Consider the following 10,305-nt stretch of genomic DNA (forward strand, 5'->3'; position numbering starts at 1 on the left):
TATTTAAGAACCTGCTCTTTTGCCCACAATGCACCACGGCTAACAGAAATTAATTTATTTTTAACAATAAAAAGATTTTGTTTGGCTAGTATCTCTACTCCAAACTAAATAAATAAATAAATAAATAAATAAATAAATACAAATGCAGTTAACCATAATTTTAAATTGAAACAAGTTAGTTTTTATCTTAATTCAAAACCTTTTCACCTCCTCTAGGCAAACAAAAGGCTTCATGAATGCGGTGAGATAGGGAAACATCACTGTTATTGGTTTAAAGTTTCTTACCTCAAAATGAGAGAAGTGGTGTTGTCCTACTATTTAAATAAAACTTTCATGTATTCACAAAGTAATTACTGCTGAAATTATTGGCATCTTGTAGTGCGACATCTCGGATCGTAAAAGTACTATCGTTATTTAATTTTTTTTTTAAAAATTCATTACTGATACAACGTTTTTTATTCTTACAATTAGAAAGCATATTTGGTCCACATTGATACTACTATTATCCAGGAACAGAAGGTGAAACAAAATCAGTAAAAAGTATTTGAAACTATAAACTATTCAAATAAATTATTTAAAAATACTTTCTCGTCGATGAGAATATGTTTTGGAACCAATTTCATATTTTTTTCTAGTATTTTACAAGTATTTGTGTGACTGATTTGATTCCTTGTTATTTCATTTTTTTGCAACGTATAAATCTGAATCCGGCGAAGAATTTTGAGGTCAAGAAAAATAGGGAAAGTGCCGAAAATTAGTCATTTACCTAGCTATTATACTTGCCTCAACATATGCTTGTGATATTTCTTTTTCAAAAATTAAATTTTTGAAGAACAACTCTTGTTCTTGTAGAAAATGAGCCATTTACCTGTTTATTAAATTTGCCTCATTATATGCTTGCAACATTTCTTTTTCAAAATTTAATTTTTTGATGGATAAATATTGCGCTTGTAAAAAATTTGCCATTTATTTGACTATTATACTTGCCTCCACATATGTTTGAGACATTTCGTTTTCAAAAATAAATTTTTAAAAAACAAATATTGCTTTTGTAAAAAATTAGCCATTTACTTGGCTATTATACTTACCTTCACGTATGCTTGTGACCTTTCCTTTTCGAAAATTAATTTTTTGAAGAACAGCTATTGTTCCTGTAAAAAATTAGCCATTTACTTGACTATTATACTTGCCTCTACATATGCTTGTGGCAATTTATTTTCAAAAAATAATTTTGAAAAATAAAATATTGCTCTTGTGAAAATCTAGCCATTTACCTGTCTATTACGCTTGCCTCCACATTTGATTGTGACATTTCATTTCCAAAAATGTTTACAGAAGAATTAGAATTGTTCTTGTAAAAAACTAGCCATTTACCTGGCTATTATGCTTGCCTTCACATATGCTTGCGACATTTCCTTTTCAAAAATAAGGTTTCTGAAAGACAAATATTGCTCAAGATTTCTTTCATTTTTATTTGTTTTTTATTTTTTAAATTTTCCTTCATTTTTATTTTTGTTGGCATAATCTCAACGGTAGTCAGCTGTTTAGTGCAAATATCGAATAAGGGAGAGAATTACAGTATTATTTGTTCTTGTGAAACATCTGTTAATTGATAACAATAAGAAACTGTAAGAAATCGTAAAATTCCAAGCAATCAAACTATTGGTAAGATTCTTTAGATACCTAAATTTTGATGTAAAATTACAATTTTAACAAACAAGATTATTTTAAATTTTAAAAATTATTGTTTTCGGTTGATAAATTAAAAGTTTTATTAATTCGAAAAATTTCGAATCAAAATATGTAAAATCAAATATATGAATGGAAAAATTCTTGTAAACCCTAACCATATGAGCGGAAACATTACGAAATTAATGGTTTAAATAAGTAGATTTTAGTTTCATTAACCAAAATTACGTGTTCTTTTTCTTTTACTAAAAATGCCATTACCCTACAACTGTAATTTTGCCCGAACTTTTTTTTTTCGTTTCGAAACTAACTAAAACTGAAATTAAATTACTTTGTACTGCCAAATTCACGTGCCCCAGCTAGACGGTAGAAAAAATTAGTTAGCATATTATTTAAAAGTATAGAAGGTGTTAAGATTGGAAGAGGGGTTGAAGAATTAGAATATTTAAATGCAGTTGTGCTGTACTTAGTTACCATTAAAGTTTATATGTTGTAGAAGATAATTTTGAAAGGTAATTGAGATGGTAGCCAAAGGCGACTAGTGATAGTAATAAACCCGGTAATTTTGTAAACGTTTAGAGGAAACAGATGTATACAGTTCAACCATTGACTAACAAATAAGCAATTTTGGGGTCTGATTTCTGTTCCGAAACTCCCATTAGTTAAATGGAGAAGGAAAAAAAAATAGTAACTAATAAAAATATCCCATTGCATTACAAAAAGAAAAACTCGGAAAATTTTTAAATGATATTGCCAGATCCTTCCAACAAAAAAGTTTTGCAGCAAATTATCGCTAATGTGTGTCATCCCTCTGCAGTTGATGTAAATTGTCACCTGCTGGTGTTTCATTCAGAGCAACGCTCACAGGAAGCGTCAGCCATTAAGCGTTCCATCGGCAGTCATGATGTGCTAGAAGGTACAATCATTTATCTTGAGTACACCAATTATCGTCAGTGGTTGATTTTCATCGATGTCTATTATCATAACCAGATAGGCCCATTTAAACAACGGCTCTCTCATTCAGCAACCACCTTAAGTACACAGCTCGACCTATTGAGGGGGGGGGGATATAAAGTCTCCCCACCCCAATTCTTGTCATCTTTTCCTGATGAACCGTGGAACCAAATGTATTTTGACGTAATTTTTCTAGTAATCAAATATAAATAAATTTTTTTTTTAAAGTTTATGACTAGCTTTTCATTCGAAAAGCCAAAGTTTTTGAAAAGGTATAGAATTTTCCTGATATAGGATTTTATGACTAACAAGATGATTATTTGATTAAAAAAGCTCCTCCGCTGCGAGAATATACAGATTGGAAATAACAGACGACCTGCTTCAAAAAAAGACGTCCATTATCAAGACTTGCCAGATGTGAATGCGAACAAAAATGATTTGAAATATAAAACGTAAAGTTGCCGACGAAAAATGGAAAATAAAGGTGTAAAACAAAACTAGGAAAACCACAGTAGCAGAGAGAGAAAAAGGTGAAAAACAGAATAAGAGAAATCACAGTTTCCGAGAGACTCATATCAGAATGAAATGCAATCCTGCTCACAGTGAAGAGGTGGCAAGGAACTAACATTATTAATAAGGGAATCAGCATTGATATGAATAAAACAAGATTCCTAGGCATCAAGATGAGCTGATGTGATTGCAGTGGAAATAATTTTGTCATTTTCAAAATAGAATTTATGCTCTAAATTCCAATAATGTGCAGCAATTGATGATTTCTCGTATTCTTGATAACGTACATATCTATTGTATTCCTTAAATTTCCAAGATTGATTATCTTAACGTCCTTACAATGATTCTAAACGTCAATATAATGACTTTAAACGTTAATATAATGACTTTAAACGTGAACATAATGACCATAAATGCCCTTATAATGATCATTAGATATTTTTTTCAACTTAAAAATTCCTGAAAAGCTTTAAAATGCGTGGGGAAAACTAGATTTTGAAACAGCGAGAACTAGCTTTTAAATGAAAATGATTGTAATAATAATTGATTCAAAGTCATAAGTGTAAACATTATTTATTTCCTAAAACTTCATTTGATTGTATTTTAATTTATAAAAAGTGTGTGGGGTATTATGATTGTTCAATATCAATGTTAAAATAATCAGAAAATACGATCATATTTGACGCAAAAATACTTTTTGTGTATAAGAAATTGTGAAAGTTTCAATTAGAAAAACTGACATAAAGAAAATTTATATACTTACATGGAAAATTTATAAAAATGTTTTAAATTTAGTAAAACTAATAAACATTATTTATTTCATACAATAAGTTATATTCGATGTAATTTTTAAACATTTTACATAAAATAAGTGCTTAAAATAAAATACATGATTTTTTTAAAAAGACAATTCTAGAAAGTTTTTAAAAAGAGTAAAAAAAATCAAATCGCGTAAAAATACATCTTCGTTTTAATTTAGTTAAGTAATATTTAATTCTTAATTTTTTTAATAACCTTAATATTTATTTTCATAATTTGAGTCATCTAAAAAAATTTCAATTTTTGAATGACAAAACGTCAACGCAAAAAAAGTAAACATGAAAGTTCTGAAATATTAACTACTTTTTTTTGTTGATTTTTAAATATTGGCAGCCTGAAAAACTAAGTTAAAAATTGCTCTCTAATTTAACTGCACTTACAAACCACAAATATTGTACAATGCGCAAGGAATTTAAAAACGAAAAAAAGAACAACCTGAATGATTTTTGATCTAATTTGTGGAGCTTCACGTTCTAGAACTTAATCTTAAAGGCTAGGGGGTGTGATTTTAAATATGCTAATTCATTAGTGTTGATGATATTTTAAGTCACGAAATCAGACACAGAACGTACCTTCTTTGAATAAACATACCTTTCTTTCGACAGGATCGGGTTCTTCACCTTCAGAATATAGGGGGTAGCCGCAATCTGGGAAATATGGTTCTAGTAATTTGATCAGGATCAGGAGAGCTGTCGAAAGTTTGGACCCCTTAATGTCAACTTTACTTTTTGCGTATTTTGCCATTTCTCGATAACTTGAGATTTGAAAAAGGTTTGCTCATAAGTATTCAGTAAGCTCATTTATTCAAAGATAATTCCATGCAAAAAATCAAATCTCAAAATCTCGATGATTTATAGTAGTTGAATTTCCATGGTTACAGTTAATAAATTGCCAAATAACAACTCCCAATCTTTTTGTAAAAAAAAAAAAATCAAAAATCTGCCCTCGTAGTAAAAAATGATGGATAGAAGGCAGTTGAAATTATATTTTTAGGATGAAAAAAGGAGGTGCTTTGTAGAGATGAAAAGAGCTATTTGTAGCATACAAAACACTGTATTTTCTTCGTCTTTTTCATTGTTCAAAGTGCACATTGCAAGAGTTGAGTTTCTTGTATCAAAAAGAAGTGTGAATTGTTTTTTCTTTACATCTACCGTTTTTCATATTCATGTATTTTACTGGAAAGATCACGTCTTAAGGGGGGGGGGATGGGTGTTGCCGTTCAAAAATTTCTAAATTTGTTTATTTTAATGAAGAAATAGTGAGAGCTCTATTATTATAAATCATCAAGATCTCGATCACATATCTTCAAATTAAAATAATTGCAATTTCATTTCGGTCGATAAAAAATTGGACACAAAACTGGCCACAAGGGTATATNATATATATGCCAATTTTTTATCGATCCAAATATATATTTTTATAGCACGATAAAGACAAAAAGGATAAGAAGAAAAAGAGAACAAAAACAAAAGAAAATTATTTTAAAAGTATAGAGAAAACATGGAAAATAATAAAGATTAATGAAAGGAGAAGAAAATGAAACATTTTTAAGGATACTAAACAAAAACAAAAAAAAACATTACAATTACTTGATTGGAACATTTTCCTTCATTCTTATAACAATAATTCTTGCTTAAATTAGTATATACTCTCTAATTTTACATTTTCTGTATTAATAACAGCTGTTTTAAAAATCCTCAATAAATTAAAAGAAGTTTGCATGTAGTTTGGGAAAATCAAATTCCGAAACAGGTATAAACTAAAACTTTCAATTCAGATGAGGATAAAGATTATAATGAGCAACATTGATTGAGACTATAATGAGCAACAAAGACGAAAAATTGTCGTACAATATGTGGTAAAAAATTACAGCATCCGAATTAGATGCAATATGATTAGGTTTTAAAATTAGATTCAATATAATCGAAAACTGGCTGTTACGTCATTTTTTTTTTTAATTTACTGTAAAAGTTGAATAGTACTGTTGAGACCTGCTACATCTTGCAAAATATGCCTCGAATTTTTTTTTTGTTGTCATTTTTCATGTTTTTAATTCCCAAGAAAAATATTTTGTATTCAATTAAGTATACCTAAATGCAAAGGGAGCAAAAAAATTCTTTGCTCTTTAGCATTTTCTATAAACAGAAATAACGAATCAAAACCTTTTTCTATTCTTTTCCCCCCCTAGTTCCCACAATGCACTTTTCTAATAAAAATTCGTCACGAGTAAATCCTTGAACCGAACTCGAAAATGAAAACGAAAGTGAACGTACATACAAAACGATACAAAAATCTATTTTGCGCTATGTTTTGAAGAAACGATGACTCCGATAAACCATTGGTTTAGAATTTTTTATTTTTTTTTACTTCTATTTTTTTTATTTTCCTCTTCTTTTTCTTTGCTATTTCGTTGCAGTGTAAGAGCAAAAGGGAATTTCAATATTCTCCTCGTAGAATACCCGTCGGTATGATGAAGAAGAGCACTTGTTTGAAATACGAAATCAATACACACATTCAGTTTCGGTTACAGATGTCGTAATGCTATAGTCAAAAATAAGAGAAGTAGTCAGTAGTTATTTTTTTCAATTTTTTATTTCACTCGAGTTTTTCTGTAGTGGTTTATTGATATTCCCGAAATCTGTCTATTATTTAAATGTAACGATACAATTTTGTTTTATTAATATGAATGTTGATTCCCTTATTAACAACATTAGTTCTTTACCACCGTTCCATAGATTGTGGAAATACCTTTTCCCCTGATTTGTCCCTCTCGGCCACTGTGTTTTTATTTATTTTTTATTCTGCTTCTCATCTTTTTTCTCTTTCGGCTAATGTGGTTTTTCCAGTTTTATTTCTCACCTTTCATTTTTCGTTGGCAACTTTTCGTTTTATATTTCAAATCACTTTTCCTTCTTCTCATTCACTTTTAGAAAGTCTTGAAAATGGGGGCCTGTTTTTGAGTGCTTGAAACATGTCGACTGATCTTTCCCGTTCGTATATTTTTGCAGCAAATGAAGGTTTTAATCAAATAATATCCTACCGTTTCAGTTGCTTGGGATTATTCATTTAGTAACGATTCATGGTTTCTGTGTAATATTCAACGGATTTTTCGTTTTCCCTTTTTGTTTGGAAGCCTATTTTCGTTAATAGTTTTCTGATACAGCCTATCCAGTCCTGTAATACTTATTCCAAGAACGTTATGCGAAGAAGATAATTCTGGTAAAATTACCGTACTGTATGGCAATGAAATTTTCTGGTTAAAAAACAACAACGTAATTCCAATTAATGAAACTAAAATATACGGCATTTGAATAATTCATTTCATAATTTTTCCGTTCATATAGTAACGATTTACCGGAAATTTTGGTTATAAAAATTATCGTTCTTAGTTTCTATCGTTTTATCGGCTATACAAAACTGAAAAGTAAATTTAACCGAATAAATGGATTTTTTAGTACGCTCTACGGCATCGGGATAAAATTACTAAAGTTTACAACATTTACCTTTTATTTATGCTTTTACTTTGACAAATAAGGAAATTAAAGCAAAATATAAAGAAACACAATTTTAATTTAAATAAATTTGACAAAAGCAATTTTTTTTTGATTTTTATAAATGATAAATAATGTTTAGTATATATTTCCTCATTACAAATAATGTTTAATTATCAGTTTAGTAATTAATTAAATGCAATTTATCCGTTTTACGTTAGATTAATTTAATGCTTCGAGTTTGACTAATAAATAAATTTAAGCAAACGATATTTCTTATTTTAAATAAGTTCTATAAATGCAAACGATTGATAAACAGCTTTCAAACGATAGAGAGTTAATACTTTCCGAATAACTTGATAATTTAGCTAGATAGTAATTAATAAAAGTATAGAAAAGCGAAATCCTTTCTTTAACACTAATGCTTTCAGTAACCTGCTTAAAGTCGTAGACGTTAGGTGTTGCGAATAAATTTTATTTTTCTCTCTAGCGGCAGTAACTTCTACAGATAATTTCCACACATATCAAATCTTCCGTTATTCTCAGGCAAAAAAAGGCCGTAATGTCTTATTAAACGAAGGCGGCCACTTGATTGGGCTTTTTCGCATCCCACGGGTATTTCCTGCACTGGATTGGGGGCACTTAGAGCGCCATTTAGGAGGCAGTTGTCTAGGGTATTAAGCGCCCCGCATCTTTTGTTTTTTCCCTTTTTCCCTTTTCTATGGCTTTTAAGTGTTGACCGCTGTCCGTATAGTGTTTGTGCTGTAAATAACGCTTAGGAAAAGAAGTATGTGCCTAGGGATTTTTCCTGTGCTATTTTCGTTAGGGTAAAGTAATTGACATAGTGGGGCTTTTTTAATTCTATTTTATTTCTTTAAAGGGAATTAAATTGGGATTATTGAGGAAACAGACATGTTGAAAGTGTGGGCTTTTCAATGATCATTTTGGAAGTTGTTATCTTATTATTTAAATTTTTTAAAAAAAGGAAGAAGCATCATTGTTTTTTGTTGTTGTTAGATTTATAAAAATTCTAAAGAAAGCAGGCATGAGAAGTATTCTGTTATGAATAATCGCTTACAGAATGACTAAATTGATATAAAAAAATATCAAAATAAAAATAAAGATGACTTTTATTTATAATTCAAACTCGGCTTAAAATATGTTATCTGGAAATTTTGATTGATAATTTAAATCTAATAGTGCTAATATAATAATACTTCTGCGGCCTACTATTCTGAAATATCCCGAACTCATACTTATGATGGCTTGTGCGATTTAATGGCTGACCGGGTGGATTTTAAATTATTACTTAAATTCAATACTTGAAGAACATTGACAATATCGAGGATATCTATTGAAAATAGTTAAAATTTAAATCGAAGTACTACTGAAAGCTAGATGGTGAAAAAAAAATTGATTAATATTTTTGTTTTAAATTAATTACGATGTTAGAATTGGAGGACAACTTGAAGAATTAAAATATTTAAATACAGTTGTACTGGACATTCCACTTGGTTACCATTAAAGATTATATATTATATAAGGTAATTTTGAAAGGTGACCAAGTTGGTCACCAAAGCCGGCTCGGGTGAAATATTTTGCGAAGCTGTACAAATGTTGTGGTGTTCTCAAAAAAACTATATTTGCAACTAAATGTCAGCCAAAATGGAAGGTTATTCTTCAGACTAATTTTCAGTGAGACGTAGAACAAACATTTTCTTGAAAATTGACTAAAACGAAAATTGCTTCAAGCTGCCACTGAGAATCGAGATTGAATTGAGGTTAAAAACACCGAGCTTTATAAAGATAGCTCAGTACCTTTAATCGTTGAGCCATCGTGTCCGGAATCGAGTTTCTCTCTCTTTGACTTTTCTTTAATCTATGTTTTTGTGTTTTTAAATAAAATAATTTTATAATAAGAGTTTAAACTAAATAAAAAAAATTTCAACTAAAATGTGGCGGCTATGACTTCGTGCTCTATCACAGAAAAGATTTATAACTTACGGAAAACTCTTGATTCTGCACTTTAAAAGATCACCATAGTTGATTTGCTTATCAGCAAGGTAATGTGCATATTAACGGCTTTCAAGCCTTATTCATAACATTTACAGCCTTATAGAAGAGCACGCTGAGGTTTAAAATGTTATAAAGTTTATTATGTAGAAATTCAGGCCGTTTTCCTAAAACGTCTCTTTTATATTTTATTATTAAAAACCGTTTTATTCAGATAGGCGGCAAAATTGTATTTAAGTCCTACATAACATGCTTGTCAAACTAGTTTTGCGATAGTGCAATCGATTAGAGTGTCACATATACTGCTGGAAAGCTGGGGGTCATGCGTTTGATACTGGTAACCTATAAAATGAAATGTATGTTTACGTACCAAGTTACATGTTAAATCTGTCATGGATAAAAATAATCTCGTATTTCCCCGTTATGTAGTGACTGTTTGGAGAGAAACTAGCCCAGGCACTGACCACGTCGTTTGACTTGGATAACCGTTAAAAGATGGCCTGCCATAGCCATTAAAGAATGGAGTCTTGAAAAATCGAGTAACTAAGTACTTGACCATGATTGGGGGATTTGTGCTCATAAAACTAGAATTTCGAGTACTTTGAAAATGTCACTTAAATTTAATTTGATTTCGAACTATTCGCGGCACTTGTTATGTAATTTTAAAATATTCGCAGTTGATTCTTAATTTGAAGTATTCTTACTCTAGACTTGAAGTAATCTTACGACTAGGTATTATGTAATTATATTTACCCTTTGGCGCAGATGGGATATCGGTGTCCATTATATATATATATATATATATATATATATATACATTAAATAAATA

The 10,305-nt window shown here is 29.7% G+C and overlaps 1 protein-coding gene across 2 annotated transcripts in view; it reads left to right on the forward strand.

The window, feature by feature from the left end:
* LOC107444630 (homeobox protein unc-4 homolog) overlaps window positions 1-10,305 on the forward strand; it is a 59,575-nt gene that overhangs the window by 18,133 nt on the left and 31,137 nt on the right. The gene's annotated exons all lie outside the window — the stretch shown is intronic.

The sequence above is a fragment of the Parasteatoda tepidariorum genome, chromosome 5 (assembly GCF_043381705.1).
Source record: "Parasteatoda tepidariorum isolate YZ-2023 chromosome 5, CAS_Ptep_4.0, whole genome shotgun sequence".
NCBI classification, from domain to species: domain Eukaryota; kingdom Metazoa; phylum Arthropoda; class Arachnida; order Araneae; family Theridiidae; genus Parasteatoda; species Parasteatoda tepidariorum.